The sequence below is a fragment of the Corvus kubaryi genome, unplaced genomic scaffold (assembly GCF_017639235.1).
Source record: "Corvus kubaryi isolate FWS band 111438036 unplaced genomic scaffold, C.kubaryi_AGA036_p1.0 72, whole genome shotgun sequence".
Classification (NCBI taxonomy): domain Eukaryota; kingdom Metazoa; phylum Chordata; class Aves; order Passeriformes; family Corvidae; genus Corvus; species Corvus kubaryi.
In genome coordinates, this window is record NW_024582060.1 from 3023061 (window position 1) to 3045302 (window position 22242).

The 22242-nt window shown below is 41.0% G+C and overlaps 1 protein-coding gene across 3 annotated transcripts in view; it reads right to left on the bottom strand.

The window, feature by feature from the left end:
• EPS8 (epidermal growth factor receptor pathway substrate 8) overlaps positions 1-22242 on the bottom strand; it is a 127731-nt gene that overhangs the window by 87998 nt on the left and 17491 nt on the right. For all 3 annotated transcript variants that reach the window (XM_042050328.1, XM_042050330.1, XM_042050327.1), the window contains exon 2: positions 6598-6737. The gene's annotated coding sequence lies outside the window, so the exon portion shown is untranslated. The remainder of the gene's footprint in view (positions 1-6597; positions 6738-22242) is intronic.

Below are 22242 nucleotides of genomic sequence, written 5' to 3' on the forward strand. Positions count from 1 at the left end.
GTATGTCATTTACAGAGAATATTATGGACTAAAGATTTCACTTATAATTACGAGAACAATAATTGCAATCAGGAAACAACCATTTGTTGTGCTGAAATGCTGCCTTAAATGCAGTTTGCAAAACAGCTTCAGGAGATACATTTCACCTTCCTCTGCTTGCAAACAAATATAAAAAGTGATGCATGCATTTGGGGGGGGGGAGTGGAACAAACAAAAAGGCTGTGTTGTCTCCTTTTGCTCGTTTGAATAAAACATGTCTTCTCTTCAGCTCATCCTCTGAAGAAAAACTCTACAACCAAAAAACGTAAAGAACTGGTGATGAGGTCAAAGGGTCAGGATTTAAAACCAAGCAGCAACCACCACACAGGAGTTCTACAAAGCTTAGTGCAAGTCATCTCCTCATTTCAGCCTACATCTGAACAACTCTCTGCATGCCAGTGCACAAGTGCTGCTTGTAACCACTTTGCTCTCACCTCAGCAGGCGAAATCACAGCTCTGCAGATGAGGCTGCAGGGGCATCCCAGAGCTCATCCAAGCACACTTCGTTCAGGTTTGTTCTTTTCTTTTTGGCAAACAGCACCCAGATACTGCTCTGGTGTAATCAGGTCTCCTGACAATGTGAAACTCACACTTTAAAGAGCCCACTGACAGATGGATTCAATTTAATGCATGACTATGAACAGCTGCTCCTGATCACCGGCTTGTACAGCGCACTCATTCATCACAAAATATTTCAAAAGGCTGAGCTGAAATGGAACAAATGAATTTGAAGGAGTATGGGAGGTACCATGCTAGCCTTGGAGAATGTGTCAGATGTAAAAAGCACAGCTATGGGACTGCCATTAATTTATTCCTGTAAATGCTGCCTCCACTCTATTAGCAGCATTCTCCAGATTCTCAAAAATCCAGGAGGGCAGCCTGAATAAGGTATTAGAAGGTGTAATTAAATACTCCTTACTGAAGGTGATTTTAACCAAGTCACTAAAAGGAGCTGACAGCATGTTTAAATTGTGATGGGGAAAACTTCAAGATGACAAGCCTCAAAGAAACTGCTGAAGGAGGTTATTTCCCCAAGTGCTCTAACTCAGAAAGAAGATCCATCAGCCATGCAATGGAGGGCCACAGACCTGCCTTTGCCACCTTCATTGTAAATACTGGGAGAGGCCTTACTGCTTTTAAAGTTTTCATCTTCCTCTTTGGTCCCTCAGTGCGGCTGCAGCCAAGAACAAGTCGCAGCCTCACAAATGAAACCACCCATTTTGATGGTCTGTGAAGAGATGGAGAGCTGACATAGAGCTGAGTAATTCACATTCTTTTCTTTTTTTCTTTTTTTTTTTTTTTTAAATTTCAGGAATTATGCAGCAAAAATAGACACTTTAAACATCACAGTGTTTGTCATGGCCAATAGATCATCTCTGAGTGACTCAATTTTTCACAGAGCACTTCCTACCAGTTGTGCACAGGGCAGCTTCAGAGAAGTTGGGAAGGAGTGTAATATGCAGGAAGGAAAATTCTCCACGAGTTGCCTCAGGTGGCAATTCATTCTTGCCAACCCCTAGGTTGCTAGAGTTTTCTAGGAGAGGGGAAACAAGTTTCCAAGACCTTTTTGAAGGCAATTCTTATCTAGAAGTGATATTTATAGCATCTTCAGACACTTGTATCATCAAAGTATAGCCATACTTGTGTGAATTCATGAGGAAAGCACGTAATGCTTGTGCAGAATTCTAAATTTCACACACTTTTGTATCACTACGCAGTTGTTAGATCAGATCTTTGTATCTTAGTATGAAAAACATACTTATCTATTTTGAGCTGCAGTAAATCTAACAATAATTTGTTGTAACACTTATTGATAGACAGGGAGTAAAAACAAAAAAGAAAATTTCCTCGGTATAGAAAATGTAATCTTTGCAATGGTAGGGGGGAAAAAAAATGGGTAATATTTCACCCTTTCCTTCTACAGATCACCTTTGCCAGTCTCGTGCTCTACCTACTCTCCTTCCTCAAGGCCAGGTAACATTGCAAAGCTCAGGTGTCATAAGCTTGCACAAATAAGGCCCTACAGCTTCCCTTCCACGCAATGGAAAAAAGCCACTGCTTGCCATCACCCAGCCCCCTGCAGCATGCCTGCTAGGAAAGCAATGAGGGGAACTGACAAGTAGATCTCTACCATGTCAATAACTAGCTCTGAGACAACAGTTTCAACTTATTTTGGGAACCCAATCCGCTGCCAGGGTACACGCTCCGACGCGGGGGTGAGAAGCCGTGGGCTCAGCAGCATTGTTTTATCTGCCAGAGCCAAGGCAGGAGCACACACTCTCTGCACAGGTTATTCATCACCACAGCAACCTCCAAACAAAGGTGGGAGCCAAGGCAAACAGCCCTGTCCCTCTGATGACAGAGGGTGAAGGTGCTCTCCCCTTGCACCCTACAGGGGACTTAATTGCTTGGGTTGGTTTTTATGTCACTGGATCTCACAATTGCACTTCCAGCATCCTAGCACGCATGCCCACAGCAGAGAATGGCCACACTGATGTATTAAGCAATCAAATTCTTCTATAGCCCCAGGTGAGAGAGAAGAACTAGCTGATACACAATTCCTTCTTGCCACACGGCGAGCAAGTGCCATATTCTGTTACACGCCACTGCCACCCCGCCTTCTCTGCGTGCTCCCCTAGGTACCAGGAATAGCTGCTGTAAAATAAACACCCCACCTAAAACCAAGAAAACCCCAATCTGTTCAACTACCATTCTGTCCTTCCTCTCCCTTCACCACTTCTTTTCTTCACATCCTTTTTCACTCCACGGGAGATTAACGATTTTGGATATGTTACGAAAATCCAACCGAGACGATAGAACAATTGTAAACTCAGCACAAGTGAAAAGCAGAGTGTCTTTTTCCCCCCAAACCTGGAAAGAACAAACTCCAATGCTTCCCAAGTCACTCGAGGAAAGAGATTATGATCATTTCTGAACCTTTTCAACTACAAGCCAGGAGGAAAAAACACTGTTTGTAATGACAAGCTGTCAACACTCGGCGAGCAGCATGGCTCTCATTTGTGACACTGAGCTTTTGCCTGCAGAGCTGAGCATGTGGGCACCAGCAGCCAACACCACATGCAGTGACAACACTGAAAATGCCCAGATTTCTCTACTTCTCCTACAGCACATCCCCCAGCTGAGCAGCCAGGCCTCAGGATTTAAAAGGCCGGGTAACCATTTGTTTTCAATCATGGGATTAAAAAAGAATCAAAAAACCCCAATGGTTCCTAGGAATTTTATTTTTTAAAATCAAAGCCACAGGTGACTGGAGCAGATAACAAAATCTCATTATCTCTCATTTACTCCTGTCAAGAACTAGAAAGAAGTTAAATTTTGCTGTAGTAAAATGATCAGAAATACCCATCTAGCTTCAGTGCTTCTTGGATCTAAGCAAAATGTATGTTAACAAAAGGGTGGTTTGATTTATACCAATAGCTCATTTTTCTTGAGTTTCCAACCATTAACCATTAATCTTTTGCAGGCTTATGATGGTTCACAATTTCTGTCAGTGTGTTTCAGCACCCAACCACCTGAGGCAGGAGGTTCATTTACCTGATTCTGCAATATTTGTATTAGCCAATCACTTCAGTGATTTGGTACTTCAAGGGAGCCTATGGGAAAGATGGGGACAGACCTTTTGTCAGGGCCCACAGCAACAGGACAAGGAATCGTGTTTTAAAGTAAAAGAAGGTTGAATTAGAATGGATATAAGGAAGTTTTTTACAATGAAGGTGGTCAACTGGTTGCCCAGAGGGGTGGTGGATGCCCCATCCCTGGAAACATTCATGGCCAGGTTGGATGGGGCTCTGAGAAACCTGGTCTAGTTGAACATGTCCCTTCCCATTGCAGGGGTGCTGTGCTCAATGGTCTTTAAAGATTCCCCCAATGCAAAAGATTTTATGATTCTGTAATACTGCTCTGACATTATAATTAAGAACTACAAACCGAAAAATATTTTTTTTTTAAAAAGTGTAAGAAAATTCAGCTTCCAGATGAAGGCTCAAACTGCAGTTTCCAAAGTTCGCACTGTACTTGCAGGTAGCAAGCAGCAATTGAGCAGAATTGCAAGCAAAGTGCAAAACACCACTCAACCCCAAGGGCAGGACATGCTCCAGGTACCCTGCACTTCAAGTTCTATCCTCTATAGTGCTCCCAGAAATAAAAAAAAAAAACCACAAAAAAACCAAAAAACAAACAAAAAGCCCCAAACAACAACAACAAAACAACCCAAAAAAAAGCCAAAAAAACCCCAAAATCCCAACAACCAGAAACCTGTGTGCGAGCTCACACACATTTCTTAAGCACAGCCATAGGGAAACCCACGAAACTGGATGTACTCAGAGCACATAGTGATTTATGTCACAGCATAATCACCACCTGACGTGATAAGCAGGCACTGGCTTGACTCAGTCTTTATTTGTGCACACCTTCCTGATGATCTGGAGTTTCAAAAGAAAACTCTCCACATGCAGATGGTTTCCCAGCCATGTTACACAGGAGGAAAGGTTTTTGCCTTCTCCCCCACGCTAGTATTCTGTCTTGTGAGGCAGACTGAGACCTCAGACACAACACACAGACATTTGTGCTAAACTGGTGTCCTCCCTGACCAAGACACAGATGTGCTTCCACTGAAATTACTGGGCTTCTCGAAAAATCTGTGGCCTCCAACTTTTAATAATTGAAAATATTTACGAGCAGAAAATAAAGTGCACTTACCCAAGTGATAACGATTTTAAATAAAAGAAAGACTGCTTCAATTACTACCTTGTTTCCTCAATTTCTACACACACTTTTAAAATTGCAACAATTTTAAAACCTTTCTCCTCCAAAGCTGCTGCCTTTAGCACTCAAGTTGCTGTATTATTTAAGTGCTGGGGTTCAGAGTTGTCCAGCAGTAGAAAGGAACTGCATCTACCTTCAGTGGTTCCCAAGATAGCAGCTGTTACGCTTGAACTGAAGCAGGAAGAGCAGCAGCAATAAAAAGGAAAGGAACTTAAGGACAGGTATGTTCCACCTTGCAAATATACAATGGTTACGTGACAATAGCACCACATTTCTTTTCCTAAACTTTCCATTAATTAAAGCCTACTTGTTTTAGTCTGGCTTAATAGGCTACTGGACCTTGAAATAATGTACTTGTATTCCTTGCTCTGCTTTTGCCTCCTCCAGCATAAAGCAGAATTACCCTCGTAATTTTTCAGGCCAGAGTAATTTTCCAACTCTGTTGCTGATCTAGGTACCATGTACAGCTCAGGACAGCGCTGACCTTCAGGTTTTTGTCCAAATATTCCAACAAGCCCTTTTAACAATATGGCAAGAGCCTGCAAGAGTCAGACAAGTGCCCTGGATGCATATTGCCCTTCCTGCACACATCCTTACAGAGGGCTCCTCCCACCTGCTCCAGAAGAGCCTTTCAGGGATTTCTGCCTAAAGCACAAATCATCTACCCTGATATTCACAGGACAATTCAGCACCTGATGCTGAGCTGTGTCATGCTGATGCTTTAATGGGACTCTATCCATGTACTACATCCCTCAAATTCCACAGAGATTTTTAAATGATTAGCTATAGCTAAGGCCACATACGTTGTTTTTAATAGCAAACGTGTGTTTTACAGACCAGGCTGCATCTCATCAATAACTCCTTGGTGCCACACTCCCAGAAAGACAGCAGTCAGCCCAGCATGACAGAGTCTTAAATAAAGCAGGGTGTTACAAGGTGTAAGGCAGCAATCCACACATTTGCTGTCAAAGAATCACAGCATTTTAGCTTCTGGAAGAAGCAGATTGACATTGTTTTATCAAGGAAAATCACAGACTGGAAAAACTGACTAGAAACCACCTTGCCCTAAAAAAAATTAATTGTTAGCTATTGTCTTTTGTAGAGAGGTTATGTCTAGGATTGAAATGGAAACAGGATCATGCCTCAGAGGTCAGAACAAGCTCACATTTTTTTTACACAGCATCTAGTAAAAGGAAGCTGGGGATGAACTTTGTCTGCACACAGCCACACAGAGATTTAAACAGGAAAAAAAACCTCAAATCCATGCACTTATATAAAAGGCTTTGGGTAGTTTCATTTTCTATTCAGCTGGAAAGGGAGTGACCAGCACGCACACACACATTTTTAATCACCCTCGTGCTGACAGCAGCCAGTCACTACTTCTGTTATCAGAACCCCACAGCTTGCACTTCCAGGCTGTGAAGAGCTAAGGAAGAGGGTATAAAATCTCCTCTGATTAAAAAAACACAGTGATATCATCTAGTATAACACACAAATGCTACAGATGTGAAGTTTGGCCTCACCAGGACGTTACTCATTCAGTGGAGAGCGAGGGGAAAATAATCCATAAACATACAAACAAATAGTAAGGATTTCCTAAGATTAGCGGGTAACCTCGATCACTCTTATTTTCTCTAAGCCCATCAGTCACCCTCTGGGAAAAACAAGCATGGCAGGCCAGTCTGTGCATGCAGAAACTTACAGTTTGCAACAGATGCCAGTTGTTAAAGAGACAGAGAGGAAAGAGAGAAGCTGTGCTTATGCTCAACTCACCAGTGATCACTTGTGCAAATGCCACGTGCCTGGGCTTAAAACTTCAGCTTGGGTAGATGCTGTTCCTGCCACTGCTTAATTCAGCTGGCTGGCATCTCTCCAGAGGTGCTCAGAAGGCAGCTGCCCAACAGGACAAATCACTGAAAACCAGAAAAGAAATAGGTTCAGCTTTGCAATTCCACTGCACTTTATGCAATGAATTCAACTTGCTAATTCCCAACTTCTTAAAATATGATTTCCCTCAGTGCATGACAGGGAGAAATACAGTTCTGGTTAGAGTTCATCCACTACTGTCAGCGTGAATTTCCTAAATACCAGTAAAACCAAAAAGAATTCCTATGTACAGCTAACAGGACTCACGGTCAGGAAAACTGGAGAGCCGCCACCACCCTAAAACCCTTCAAATTTTGTCACCCCTCAATTTTGAATCTGACATTCAAGAGTTAGTCCTTTTCTATTTCATTTCTTTATTCATATCCGAGACATTATTCTTACTTAGTTGTAATACAAGTCACTTCCAGCTTCATAGCTGCACTATTCCAGGTACTGAGCAGTGTGGACACAATATTGCTGCTAGCAAGAATTTCTCTTGCTTCTTTCTAAGCCCGTGGGATACTTTCCTCTCTCACGAAGAGATTAGCAGAAGTTCTGTAAACTATGAACACCTGCAACCTTGCAGAGCTTTGTTTATAGTACAGTAGAAAAATATTTTGATAATGGATGTTTTAGGATTTTAGCCAATCACCCCAAGGGGTGGCTGATCCTTTGACCAATTAGACTATGAAGAAAATAGTCTATAAAAGAGTTTGTAAAATAATTAAATAAATCAATCTTGCACAATTCCTGCCTGCTGGATCTTCTCTCCTCCCTATGGCTGCAGGATACAGTAATAGAGCAGTTCTTCAAATTTTAGCAAACCTGACCAATTTACAGTGGAATTTTCTTATGAGTTACCCTCTTTAGGCCTTCATTTTGACATTATCCCAATTCTGTGACTTCTGTGAGAGGTTCCATTTCCTCTCCCTTACAGGGCCAGCCCCCCAAGTGATGTTTTCCACTTTATCCACTAAATCCAATTAAAAATAATTTAGAAGTACAGATCAATTTGATATAGCAACAGAACTAGAAAGAAGCAGTAACAAGTCAACTCAGTAACAGCACAAGTGACAATAGGTCAATTCAGCCAATCTGAATTGATCCTGTAGTTCAACATTAATATAGAAAGGAAATAGTATACTGAGCTAGTCTTTGTACTAAGCCTTATCAAGCTGCTGACTAGTATGACCAGATTCTAGTGGTGGTTTATCTATTAATCACCTAATTCTGTCAAAAATGTAACATTTTAATATCTGAAGGGGAGATAGACAATTAATGTTTTTTTCTGACCAGGAAACCCTCACAGAAGAAAGGACAACACACGGGCACAACACTTTAGGGCAGGTTGCCATTCATGACCCTCAGCCTTGCCCAGCTCAGTGACCTTGGGTAAGACTCTCTACCCTTCCATGCCCATTTCATTCCCTTCAAAACAAGGATGAAGTTCAAGAAAGATAAGGAGCTACTGGAGAGGGTCCAGCAGAGGGACATAAAGATGATGAGGGGTCTGGAGTGTCTCTCTCAAGAGGAGACTAGGGGAGCTGGGCCTGGTTAGTCCAGGGAAGATAAGACTGAGGGGGGATCTCATTAATGCACATAAATATCTCAAAGTGGTGCCAAGAGGATGGTGCCAGGCTCTTTTCAGTGGTGCCCAGTGACAGGACAAGGAGCAGTGGCCATAAACTAAAAGACAGAAGTTCCACCTTAGCATAAGGAAGAACTTCTTTACACCGAGGGTGGCAGAGCACTGGAACAGCTGCCCAGGGAGGTTGTGGACATACAACCCAACTGTTCTTGTGTAACCCGCTCTAGGTGACCCTGCCTTATGTGTGATTCGGTAAGAAAGGGGAAAAAAAAGGACAGGCTACTCCTCTTTTCTTTTCCAGTAGTAACTTAGGATCTCACTAGCTTCTTACACAGAAATTAGTTCTTCTCACCAGAATGGAAGACTAAAGAATTCTGCTAAGAAAAGGAAGTAGCAAACACTAGCATACTCATTGTTTCCAAGCTCCTTATCTCTGAAATTTGTTACAGGTTTTGGGATTCTCATCTGAAAGCCAGTGTAAAACAGAAAAGGACAAAACAGATTTCACTGGTGAGTTTCTGAGCTCCTCCTTGTTAATGGGATTGCTCTGTTTGCTGCCCTGGACATGAACACAGTTAATGAATAATGACTGTGCAAACAAAAAATCAGACAATGATGGGAGGGGGAGGGAAGGGTGAAATGATTGTGTGGGAGGCTTGGATTGGATTCGGCAACAATTAGAAATATTGATGCCCTTTTAAATATAGGAAAAGGCTTTTCTGGTAAGATAAGATGGACATGACATTTAAATCCAAGAGTAAAGTATTTTGAATGTATGGAAATAGAAAGTTCAAAAGGTTGGGGTTCTTCATTGTGTTTTCCTTCTATGTTAAAAAACGTAGCTCTCAAAACTTACATCCAAATGTGTGTGTAAACCTTCAGCTCCCTTCAAAGCTGTTACAGGACAGATTTGTTTTGTTTTTCTCACTCTCTGGAAGTATTACTTACTACATGTAGCACTGCCTCCTACAAGGTACAAGGCATCTTTGATTTCCCTCCTAGTAAGAGTCCAAGACAGTAGAAGTTACAGTCACTTGAACAATCAGTCCAATAACCTACTAACATCACTTAAGCTCTTCCCCTAACTGGTTCCACCGAGTATATTATCAAAAGAGGGCACCAGAGATTGCTCCCTGTTTGATTAAGGTTGCACAGTGCACATTTCCTTCTCTGCTGTTATTTACAATTCCGGCAGTTCCTGCCAGATTCTCACATGTGAGAAATGCCTGCTACAAGCACATGAAATGCATTATCCCAGTACTCCTTTTGTAGCACAGAGTAGCTTAATAACGTCCTTTAAAAACTTAAAAGGGAGAAGGACATTCCTCTACAAGACTCACACACAATTCCTCAATTACAAAATAAATAAAAACCTCTTGCAGTTTTACTCTGTGCCTCTACAGCTCTTTTTCCTTAACATCATATTTACATGATCATTTCTACAATGAGATACAGCCACTTCTTAATAAGTGCTATTTCATAATCCACATTTACTACCCTAAATTGCTAATCACCTTTTCTGTTATTCAGCACCTTTCATCAGCAGACCTCAAATAGTGTTTAGAAGATTTAATTGTGTTGAACTACCAACTACCACTGCAGATGTGACTTACAAAGTGAAAGCACAATTATACAAGGCAGGATTTATCCAGGAAATATGGACTGTGATAGTTATTCTTGCAAAATAACAGAGAGATAATTTAAAGTAAGGTATCTACAAAGAATAGTGTCTGTGCCAAGAGACTGTTTGTATTGGTTTTGCAAAGAGCGGACAGAATGTTCTTTTCCAAAGAACCACAAAACAAACTTCCTGAACCAATGTGAGTTTTCTTTTCGCTTGCATTTAATCCAAGTAAATGTGGCCCAGCCAAACTTACTTAATAAGAAGGGAAAAAAAGAATCAATTAATTTGGCACAACCTTGCCTTGAAAAAGTACAGTCACACGCTTCAAAGTGAGCGGAAGTGGTCACCTGAACAGATCTAGAAACACTGCTACTATGTGAAATTGGTAATAATAGTAGGGAAGGGGCTTTTGGACTATTGTTTTAAACCATTTTTTCCACAGCATTATAAGCAGCTTTAATTAACTTTCTTCCTTTTTGTTTTTTTCTGGTTTTAATGCTAGCCTCTTGATGCACACCAGCAAGGTTTGAGGATGTGGAGAAAAGAGAGGCAGTGTGTGGAGATGGTAACGCAGCACACAGGGAAAAGAACTTGAAATTATCACACACCAGTCTATTTAACCTAATATTTTGTTCCTAAATCAGTCATTTATGTAATCAAAAAACAAACAAAAAAAAAAAACCAGAAACAACTAAAGATATCCAAAACCCACAAAAAACCCCCTCCAAGTTCTGCTCAGCTTTTACCTCCTTTGGCCTTTCAGGAGCTGATGGGTAAGTCCACAGGGAAAAGCCTCTTTGCAAGGCAAAGATAAAAGCATTACTGGTAAAGTCAAGAGAGACAACATATCCTTTAGTGTGATGCATTTGTAATCCCTGTTTTAGAAGTAGTGATGAATTTAAAATTAAAAGACATAATACACATCCTCCACCCTACAGGGAGATACTGAGACCCCCAAAAAGCGCATCCATGTCTAACTCTGCAGCAGGTCCATTTACACACGCATTTGTGAAAGTTTCTTGGCTAACAAAAATGCTCATTTCACAAGATACACAATGCAAGACTGCTTCCAGCATCTCTACCAGTACAGTTATTCCCTGCACCACGGACAGATTTGTCACGTTTGCCACACAAATGCCCATCTCTTCTCTCTCATGGGCTAAGGTGCTGCATCATTTCATCAGAATGCCAGAAGGAAAGGAAGCCTCCACACAACTCATGTACAAGTAGGACACTTAAAAGATTATATTCAACAATATAATTTCAAATTCTGCATGGTAATTCCACTGTAGTTATCCTAAAGAGATGAATAAAATACCACCCAAGAGTGGGATGGATATAAAGAGAGACAGAAATCTGATGGGAAGACAATAGAACTGCAAAATGAGTTTCACCTTACTTACACTGATGCAAAGTTTTGAAAATCCAATTTGATGTCTAAAAGTTTTCCACCTTCATTCCCACAGGAGTTCAAAATTCCTGTAGATATTTATTATTATTATTATTATTGCCACCTTTTGAGTGTTTATACTTTCCTTGATTCCGTACATCAATGCCAGACTTGGTTTATTACAGCCAGATACCAGATTTCAGTGCCTATTGTCACAAGCTGTTTCCTTGTTTACTTCTACATCTTTTCCAGCTTCAGCTTCTTACAGGGTAGACAGTGAAACCTGCTTTTACTTTTAGATTCCTCCTGCCACAATGTTTGGTTTTCAAACTCTGCAAGGATCAGGTTTAATAAATTGAAAATCAATCAGTACTATTTTTATTTTGAAATCAGAGAGAAACTATATTAGTCTCAGGTGTTGTAAAAGTTCCTTTCATATATTCAGCTTGGATCCACTTCTGAACCTGAGTGCATTAAAGTTACACTGTCAAATATACTCATATGTAAACCCTTATTCTACCTGCCAGAGGCATATCTTGGTAGAATTCCTACAGTTGTTATTTTTTCAACTGAAGCAAAGAGAGATTATTAATAAAAAAAACCAAAAAAAACTCCAGAGGTTAAGTTCTGCCTTCCTGAAGTCAACACACAGTTGGTCTTGCATTTCAACAGACCTGGGATTCCTTGCTAGCGCTACAAAAGACTAACCTGTCTCTTCAGATACTTGCATGGGGTAAGCAAACAAAACTGAGAACAGGGTATTATTTAGGAAGATTAGATTATTGTCTTCAAATACCATTACAGACTCTGAAAGGATGAGCATAGAGAGCATTGCAATGGGGAACAGACACGGGGTGTTCCTGGCTCCAGATTAAATTCACCACCCACTCCCACAAAGGGACATTGCAAGATTGGGAGGGCTCTTAAAAACGACATCAACTCCCAGACCTTTGACAAGGACTGATGGAGCTTAAAAGACATGTGGGAAACATCACATGTGGTTACAGAAAAAGCAGTAAGAAAAGTAATTTGGGGTTTGGAAAGGAGCAGGAGAGTGCAAGAAGGGGTTGGTTTCTTACTAGTCACTCCTGAAGGTGAGCAGAAATGCTCAGCCTTTGATTCTCAGGCTTAGCACTTTTGATGGGACTTGAAGAACATTCTAAACACCAATTTCCAGATACTGCCTTGTGGCAAAAACACCCATCATATCCCTGCTCACCCTTTGCATTCCCTCTGCACCACCCAAAGACACTGCTTTTATTTCAGGGGCTTTTTCCATCCTACCACTGGCTGAGAAGGGGAGGTTGTTTGCCACAGGTGCTCAGAGCTGTAGAAAATAAGCTGTGAAAACTAACTGTAATAGGTCTTCTAGTTGACCTTTTTTGTTCAATTTGCCTGTTCAGCAAAGGGGAAAAAAACCCAAAAAAACCACATGAGATTCCACAGAAACAGGGAAACAGAGAACACGGACTAGTGTAAAACAACATCCACTCTTTGCATATCTCAGCACTAGAGATTACAAAAATGTCCACTGTGCTCAGTAGCAAAGTAACTTAATTTCCCAGCTGCCTGCTATCAAGCCCTTCCTTTGCTGGCCCTCTTGTAAAATGAGAGCTGAAATAATCCAGGCAACTCTCCTGCTGTAGCCTGAAAAGTCAGGGTCTCTTACTTTTTCAGAAAGGCAAAGCACACTATTAAAAATGCCCAGTATTCACGTGAAAATTTAACAAATAAAGAAGCTAGTTTAAAAAAATTGCAAATTTTGCCTTGTGTAAATTTATAATAGCTCATTAGTTGTGTGAGACTTCTAAAGATGTGGAAGAAGGAAGTCAGAAAACAGGGATCTCTTTAAAACGAAGGATGGGGGAGCAGCACGAAGGAACGGCCAGTAACTCCAGAGTTAAAACTCAGGGCCAAAAGGAGAATGACAGAACATTTGGTTCAGGCTGGTATAAATTTAATACTGTGCACTTATTAGCACACAGATTAGGAACCTGGCCCTCCCTAACACTGGAAAACTCTATCATCAGGAAGATCCTGAATCTTTTCTGTCTATTAAGGAAAGCACGAACTGAAGCAGCCCTTTGAAATCACTTCCTCAAAGGAAAGCACAGGGGTTTTCACATCAATACACCTACAGACGTCCACCACATTACGGCCACTGTGGTCATAAAAGTTATTTTAAGCATGGCCTGTAGTAATAAATTAGTTTTAGTGCCAATAATTTTCTCTTTGTAGCTGGGGAGCAGGAGGAGTTTCCCCATCATGATGTAATCAGAAGTTACTTTGAAGCTGGATCGAAACTTGGATTTATTAAATTTTTATCCCAAGAGGAGACAGAGCACACCATAGACACGGCCTCTGAAACACCTAAAACTTGTATCAGTCTCTTAATTTTTTTCCCCATACTCATTCACATCAAATCCCACTGTTTATAGCCAATTATAAAACCAAACAGTCCTTCAGCAGTACATGCTGTGCTTTCCCTGGGAATCACAAAAGAGCCACAGTATCGAGACATCTGGATGCCAGAATCTTCAGTCCATCTCCCCATCTTCTCAAATGTCATTTCTTACCTATGCCTTTACACTTATCCCCAGTTAGAATCACTGACTAGCTCATCTAGACCCCTGGCATCAGAGCACTGCACTGTTGGTGATGTTTTCCAGTCTCTTCTGATATCGCCCATCAAGGTCAGAAACCTTCTGCTCTAATTCAAAGCAACCTGTTACACAATTCAGAAACTCTGACCTTTTTTCTTCTACTCCATCACTGGTACTGACCACAGTCCTGGGACCTCTCATTATTGACCTCTACTTCATGAATTAATGGTTTATGATAACACAATGAAGCACAATAAAAGCCAAGTTAAATCTACCTAAAAAAAAAAATCATTGCAACTAGGAAAAGCAAGGTTGGTAATAGGCTTTATTAGTTAGTAGTGCATGTATGGAAAAAAGGAAAAAAAAAAAAAAAGACAGCAAACATGTTTTCAGGCCAACTATCAGGTCTAACAAAAAAATTGACATGTTACTTTGAAAAGAAGAATCAAGCACCTAATAGCCTGCCTAGTCTGCAGCAAGGACAAGGCGGCAGCTTCCTCAGGGCCACTCTGTTCCTTCAAAAGAATCTGCAACACTCCCAACAGAGTATAACTACTAATTCCTATTTAAATATACAAACAAACAAGAAAACAACCAAAACAACCTCCCCCCACGAAAACCAGATTCAAACAATAAAACACATTTTTATAATACTGGTCACTACCACCTTACTACCACTTTTAATGTGATTTATTCCCATTGCATCCATGCACATCACCATGGGCAATCCAGTCTGGAGCAGTACTCTGGCCAGGACAGAGCTCAGGACAATCTGAAAGGCAAGGATTTCTGGAGGCCTTGGCCTAGATATTCTCCTCAGATCCTACACGAGAATAACAAACAGGACAGTTCCTTTGCTGTAGGGCAAGGTCCCTCCCTCAGTTTCCTGTAGGTAGTAAAAGGTGCCAATGATGGCCAAGTACTCATCAGGAGCCCTACAAAGGTCAACTAGAAAATAATACTCCTTTAATCAATTTCTACCCAGCTACTCCCAAGCCTGAGCTAGGAATCAACTTTCTAAAAGGTTCCACTTCTTTAAAAAACCCAGAAGAACAACAGAAACCACCACTTACATCTATAAAGGTCTTCTAGCTAATGTTTCTTTTATTGAAGTCTATTAAAAAGTAATGCTTTCAGTAGTGCCTCACAGTAATGCCCTTCTGAAGGTTAAGGGTGTACAAAAAGGAAATCCTCATGCTTAAATACCTTCCAACTTTGCTAATTATCTCTCTTCCTCTGTTTTATAATTTTGGAGCAAGGGTGTTCGCCCTTGATCTGATCCCAGATTCTCTTTCACTTCCTTGTATCATCTCATCTGTGCTTTTGACTTACTAATAAGGAGCTGATTCTGCAACATGGCATATGTAAGTACAGAAGTTAATTAATATTCATTGTAGGCCAAGAGCAGGATTTACACCACAAACAAAAGAGCCTAATCCTGGGCTAACAAATCATACAGAAGAACAAACACTAAACACTCAACCCCCCTGCAAACTGGAAAAAAACCCAAAAAATCCCCAAAAAACCCCCCACCATGGTTACATGGATACTTTTCCTTGGCTCTGTATTAACCAGTCTCCATATCTCTCATGTTTCCACACTATTTTTGCCTGGCAAAAATAATCAAACCAGAGTAACTTAAATCAATATTGTTAGACAGCAAAGTGAGAACATTAAAAATTTTCATGACCAAAAGGGACTTTCGTGCATCCCATCCAGAGGAAAAAAAAAAAAAAAAGTAAAAGCCTTTAAGTTTCCCAAGAATGCCTTAAATTTTGTCTTGCTACTAGCAACAAAACGTTTCAATTGTGTTTGGTTTTGTTCACTGCACAGAGTCATTACCAATGCTGAACACACTCAAAATCCCTCTGAACAAACAATTCCTATCCCAATGTTTCATCATTTTAATCACACCACCAGAATTCTTCTGGGGAAAAATAAATAAAATCAGAAATCTGCTCCAACCATTTAAAACAACATTCATTATGTCGTTATTTTATGCATTCAAAGCTACTTTCAGGCTTGCAATTGTGGCCATAAAATACCAATTCATGGTGATGAATGAAAAGATAAAACCTCAAATTGGTAAACAAATACAAGAAAAATGTGAATAAAACACTGATCATTGTAGGCTGAAAGAGGCTATTCCACATCTTTGCATGGGGGAATAAACCTGGGGCCAAATCACAAAACTTAAGATGTGAGGCTATGGAAAACCAAAACACATCTTACACACCAGGCTTAGGGGAAAAAATGGAGAAAGCTCTTGCTGTGTTCAAAGCAGGTTTAATGCAAACCCATGAAGCTCTTAAAAACACTTCTCCTTTCTTCTCTTCCTCACCATCTCTCTCCTTTCACAGAGCAGAAATCTGGCATTATCCCCCACAGAGTAAGACAATTCTGCAGCCTCAGGATCCTGCAGAGGACAACAAATGTATCCTAAACTGAAGCTGCCTGTTTGGCAGGAAGGAAACCAAATTTTTCTGCTACTGGAAACTAGAACACAGCTCAGCTGAAGTGGGTGAAGCTGTGACCAAGCCAGCAGGTGCCCAGTCTTAAGCTCTCACTAAACACACAGACTTGTGAACACACAATGTCCATGCATGTTATGATTTTAGCTAAAAGCTTTAACATTTGTTTCACTGCAATTTATTTGACAATCTATTAAACCACAGCATAAGAAACTGGGGACAACCTTTGTAAGCCTTTTGAAGAAAGCAACAGTTAGCAGCCTAACTGGAAGTTGACCTTTTCCAACTGTTTGCGGGAGATGTGATGAGGTGAGAAACTCTAGAAGTGCCTCCAGTCTGCCAGGTAACCCACTGCATTATTTACATTGCCCAAGCAGTGTCATTTGTCTTGGACTTCAAAACAATTTGTGCACCCTTATTAGAGTTGAATAATAAATCCACAGTTTCCCCTCTGTTTGCTTGGATGAAATAAAGACTGCTAAAATAAAGAAAGGATGTACACGGCATAGGAAAAAGAAGAGAGAGAAAACTTTCAATGCATCAAAATCACACTCCAGAGGAAATATTTTCACTTCCCAGGAGGCTCAAAACACTGCTGTCAGTGTCCTGCCATGCCAAAAACACCCCCAAACATTAACCAGCTACTTCAGGTTGCCCACCTAGGACACAAACTTACAAAATATATCAATTATGTCAGTGGATTACACCAAGCACATCCTGTGCAAAGCTTCCTGCAAGCTTCTAGGAATTGTTTCAGAACAAGGTGGATGAAAAAACGGGCCAAAGGAAGTAGTAAATGACAGCTCTTTACAAGAATGTTTCTAGAAGACCAAAGCTAATACTGTCTTTCACAACCCTAAAACACTGAAAACTAATATAAAGCAAAAACCCCCAAAATATGCTGGTGATGTCTATTTGTACAAAAATTTTCTTATGAGATAAGAAGAGATAAAGAAGAACATTAAATACACTCTTCAGAGTAAGAAACGGAGAGATGTTTTGTTGCTTTACAAGACGGTAATATTAGCCTGATGAAGACAAGAGTTTAAAAAACCCCCTTCTGTTGGATTTAAATCAAAAGAAAAAATTTTCCTCAGAAACAAGAAATAGACCTCAAGATGCAAAACTGGCATCTGTTTTATTAAAATGCAGACATCCTCAGGAGATTAAGTAATTCTGCATGGTCTCACACATCTAAGGATTCCTAGAGCAGGATTTGAATGGAAGATTTAAGTCAACTCGAGAACACAAATGTAAGTGGCTTCCATCTTCATCACTTTTAGCTTTTTCTCTTTTGAGTATATGGAAACATCCACTATAGAAATTTTGTTTCTAGTACTAACATTACTATTAGAGTTGCAAATTTCATCAAAATAATTTACAGGCTTAGCATGACAGGATGGGCTTTATCAAAAGATCTTTCAAGCTATTGGTCTGAAAAACAATCTTCCCATGAAGACAAAAGCACAGCAGTCACCATATTACTGAAGGTCTAACTCCAGCCTAAAAATGAGTAAGTTAAAATGTACTTAGAGAAATCTAAATTTAAAATGTATTTACATTTTAACCAGAAAAAGTAACAGTCTGCTTGTCTAATGACCCTTTCAAGCTTTAAACTCCACAATATTATCTTTTTCTTTTTTTTTCTCCCCTGCTATCACAGGCTTAAATTTAATTAAGATTAATTTGATTTACTGATCCTTTAGGAATTGGACAAACATAATTAATACATTAGGCTGAAAATTCAAACTTTTATTAATGGGCTCAGGCAACTCCACAGGGACCCTCAAGTCTTTCAAAAAGTTAATCCTCATGTAAGTGTTGTGGCTTCAAACACTGGGCTTTTCAGTGAGAACATGCAAAACTCTCTCCCCACCCAAAGGAAAACAAAGATATGGTAATTCTCACAAAGAATTAACAGAATAATAGCTGGACATATAGTGAAAAGGTTCTTTGTCTTGAATGGCATAAATGCATCTCCCTGCATAAGAGATGACTGTGTTAACTGGAGCACTGCTTATTCTGTTACACTAAATATTGCCTCAGGACCTCAACGAACCATGACACGGCAAGGCTACGTGCCAATTTATGAGGTTACTTCAGAAGAATGACACTCAGGCCAGCATCTCGAAGCTCTAAATCTTTCCTCGTAGGAAACGAATGTAGATGCAGGATGACTTCGAGTACAGCAGCAGAACCAAGGTAAAGCATTCAGTTTATGCTTGTCACCTTCTGCTCCAGGCTAAGGCAGCCCCTCCCTGAGAGAGGACACATCCCACCTACAATGCAAAAACTTGTCTGTAGTAGCTGTAAGTTTTATCATCTACAGCATCCATAAATTAAGTCAGTAAAAATTTTGCTTAGTAGTGATGCTGGGCCAGTGGCTTCACAAGATCCCCCTGATACACCCTTGTGAAAGTAGGGAGATTAACACACTCCCTTAGCCTCTAGAACAAACAACATTGCAACAAATTCCCTCGGGAAAATCAGGCAGGAAGATGCTGTATTTATAAAAAGGGGAGTTAAAGTCACTTGGCTCCTTTTTTTTTAACCACTCATTATTTATACTGATACTGGCAATCATGGGATGGCTGCAGAAGGGACCAAGAAGGAAAGTTGTCACCACAGTGCTGTCAACATGAAACTGGGAATTTAAATACCACCTCCTGCAGTGAGTTGCAATCCGTGGCAAAGCTTTGTCCCCAGAATGCTACAGATTTTCATGAAACTGCCAGAAATGAAGACTGCATACAGTGGGCAAAATCAAACACAGTGGGCACAGATGGATTGGAAATAGAAATATCTATTACCAACTGCAAAAATGCTGCAGTCACAGGAAAATGAGACCATTATGTTTAACGTTCCTGAGAGAAGTAAAAATGTTTTGCATACAAGGCTTCCTCGGAGACATAACAATTCACAGAATTAAAAACATGACATATTTTTCAGCCTAATTCTTTTCTAGATACTTGAAGTGCAGTTTTCTTTGCACTGCAACCACTCAGTGCTGATACAACAAAGAGCCTGTCAGTCCTGTAAATCATACCTTGAAGTTCCAGTGAGACATGATTATGTGTTTTTCAGGTTACATGTGCACTCTTCTTGACAATATGAAAGCTGGCGGTCCTCTAGCCCGGCAAGAAAATAATTATTTCCCCATATATCAATGCTTAGACAGTTCCTAAAACCCTAACTTCAGCTTGGCATATTGGTTTTTTTTTCGAAAATCTGCAAATCCTTTGTGATTTGACAGCTTCCAGTACTATTTTCACAGTGAATTTCCTTGCAAAACCAGTGCTGAAAATTACATTCCTCTGTCACAACCTAAAGGAGAACTTTTTGCCCCAGCTGAGCACTTCCCAGGGCAAGCACTGGGACACAGCAGCAGACACAGGAGCGCTCTGATCAGCTTGTGCCCAACAAGAAAGAAAAGATTGATATTGAAGTGCCTGTACTTGTTCTTTTTCCTCTTGGAAAGCTGCTACAAGCCCCACATTTCACTGCATTATGTTCCAGCTTAAACAAAACAGCAGGACAAGGAGGGAGTTTGGGCAAATGTTTCCCACTGGATTTGCACGAGGGAAGGCAAATATCTGTGGCCCTGCACAGTTATCCTCAGCCGGTGTCCTGGGGATATAAACTATACCTGTTCTACCAAACTGCATGGTTATTTGCATTCCAGTCAGGACTGAGATGCAAAGCATCAACAACAGATTTCTAATTATAATTACGTAAAATACCACCCCGCTCCCAAGTATCAAACATCACAAAAGAGAAGAAAGAAAGAACTGTGGTTGTGCACAATAGCTCTCTCCTCCACCTCCAGGAAAGGCAGAAAGTTGACTACAAGCTTTGTTTTTTTAAATACTTTACACTTGCCTCCTCTCCAGGGAGATTTACAGAAAAAAAAATTACCTACGGCTTGCAAGCTGGTAACAGAGCTGGTCTGCAAAAATGTCTCAGCATAAAGGCTCAGGTCACCACCCTAAATTTCTTTGTATCTCTCGCCTTCAGCAAGTTCAACTTGTTTACCAAAACTGGCTCAAAGAACCCCCACCAAGCCCACAACAACAACAACAACAACAAAAAGTAACCCCCAAAATCTATAGAGGAATATTCTCCAAGGGCAAAGAAGAATTGGCAGGATTAGTTGAGAACTAGATTCTCCCCTGTGCTTCTTGGGGAGGGAGGGTGGAGGGTAAGGGGGAAGAATCCCCACCTCACAATATCCTGGCAAATGGAAGATACGGAGTTTTCTACCTCCTGAATCAGGAAATATGGCCTTTTACTCATCAAAAAGTCAAGGAAACCACGAGCAGGCCCCCAAGAAAGATCAACCTGGTCTTTATTTTTTACCCCAAAGGCGCCAGAGCCATCACTCAATGCCACAAACCAACTGATGATGAGAAGTAGGCAATAGGAAGCCAATGGCTGGAACTGAATAAATAGCAAAAAAAATTTACCAAAAAGCCTACAAAAGTTGAATGCAGCAAGCTAGAAGGATTTGGCCATGGTGAGAAAGACCCTTTGAAGATTTTTTGGCAGTCAGTCCAGGCACATCTCAACCACACACGCACATGAAGTACACCAACAACGGGGGTTGCCATCCCCCCCAGCCCCTCTCCAGAATGTGAGCCCTGCTGCTGTCTACAAACAGCTCACAGATGGTGTTAAAGCCCTCAGCCAGACTGAAAAGAAACTCAAACATAATTCAATCCAGCTGCAGGCTCAGGGAGGCACTCGATGTGCTCTGCTCCATTGAGCACTTGGGGGCACCAACAGGGTTGGCTCACTGTCCTGCCACGGAATGAGTGGTAAAAACATCACCCGAAATAAGAGAGAATCTCTTACACAGAAGGAGGAAGAGAGGAGCCATCACATTCCTGCATGCAGGAGATGATGGCTTAAGAAATCTCTTTGGATTTGAGTCTGGCAAAACAAAAAAGCATAAAAATCAAAGAGGAGGGTATTATTCTCACTATATAATGTAAAAATATTTACACAATGGTTCCTTACACTTCATCCCCAAAAGATTTTCTGCTTTCCTTTAAGTCCATATGCAGCCCCTTCTACTCCTGTCATGTTCTTAGGAAGGAGGCAATCAAAAAAGATGTTTGAACTGCCCTGGACAAGGCCCAGCCTGCAGAGCACCACCTCTGAAGGTGAGCTCTTACCTGTGGTGCTTCAGAAGGAAACAATGCCCAGCAGGGCACAGGATGCCAGCTGCTTTATGGGCAAGAGAAAGTGATTTCCAGGAGCCCAAACCCAGCAGTGCAGAGAGCACCAGCACCTGCAGTGACACAGCTGGGTGTCCACGTGTCATGCTCACCTCCTGAAGTGTCCACAGCCTTCCCACAGCCAGAGCGGTGATGCCATGAAGATTTTCTGCCTTTTCTTTTATACCACTGTTATACCTTTTTACAACTTCTGTATTCTCAGTGCTTTTTGCCTACATTCTTGGACTTGTTTGTCAAGCTCAGAAACTAAACATTTTAGAAGCTTCGTAGTTAGGGATCAGTGTGCCCCAGAGCCCAAGGTCCTCTCCAGAACACATTCTGTAAACCAAGATAGAACCATCCAGGGGAAGGTTCCTTGGGGAGGGGGGCTCACTTGAGCCTCTCATTGGGGAATCTTTGATAGATTTGCTAATTAGTAACACCTATAATGTTATACCAGATCTTTTGGGGTGGGCATTGCGGTGTGCATTGAGGTGCATTCCACCTGGCCGTGTGCACCTAAGGATCCTTAAAATAAATACCAAGGTAAAATCCCTTTTCCCCTTCTAACCGTGTTTGACGCTGGATTTTAAGACCAGGAAAAGGCATCAATGGAGACCAACAGCTTGGACCAGGCCCTCCATCAGTGACCATCAGCAC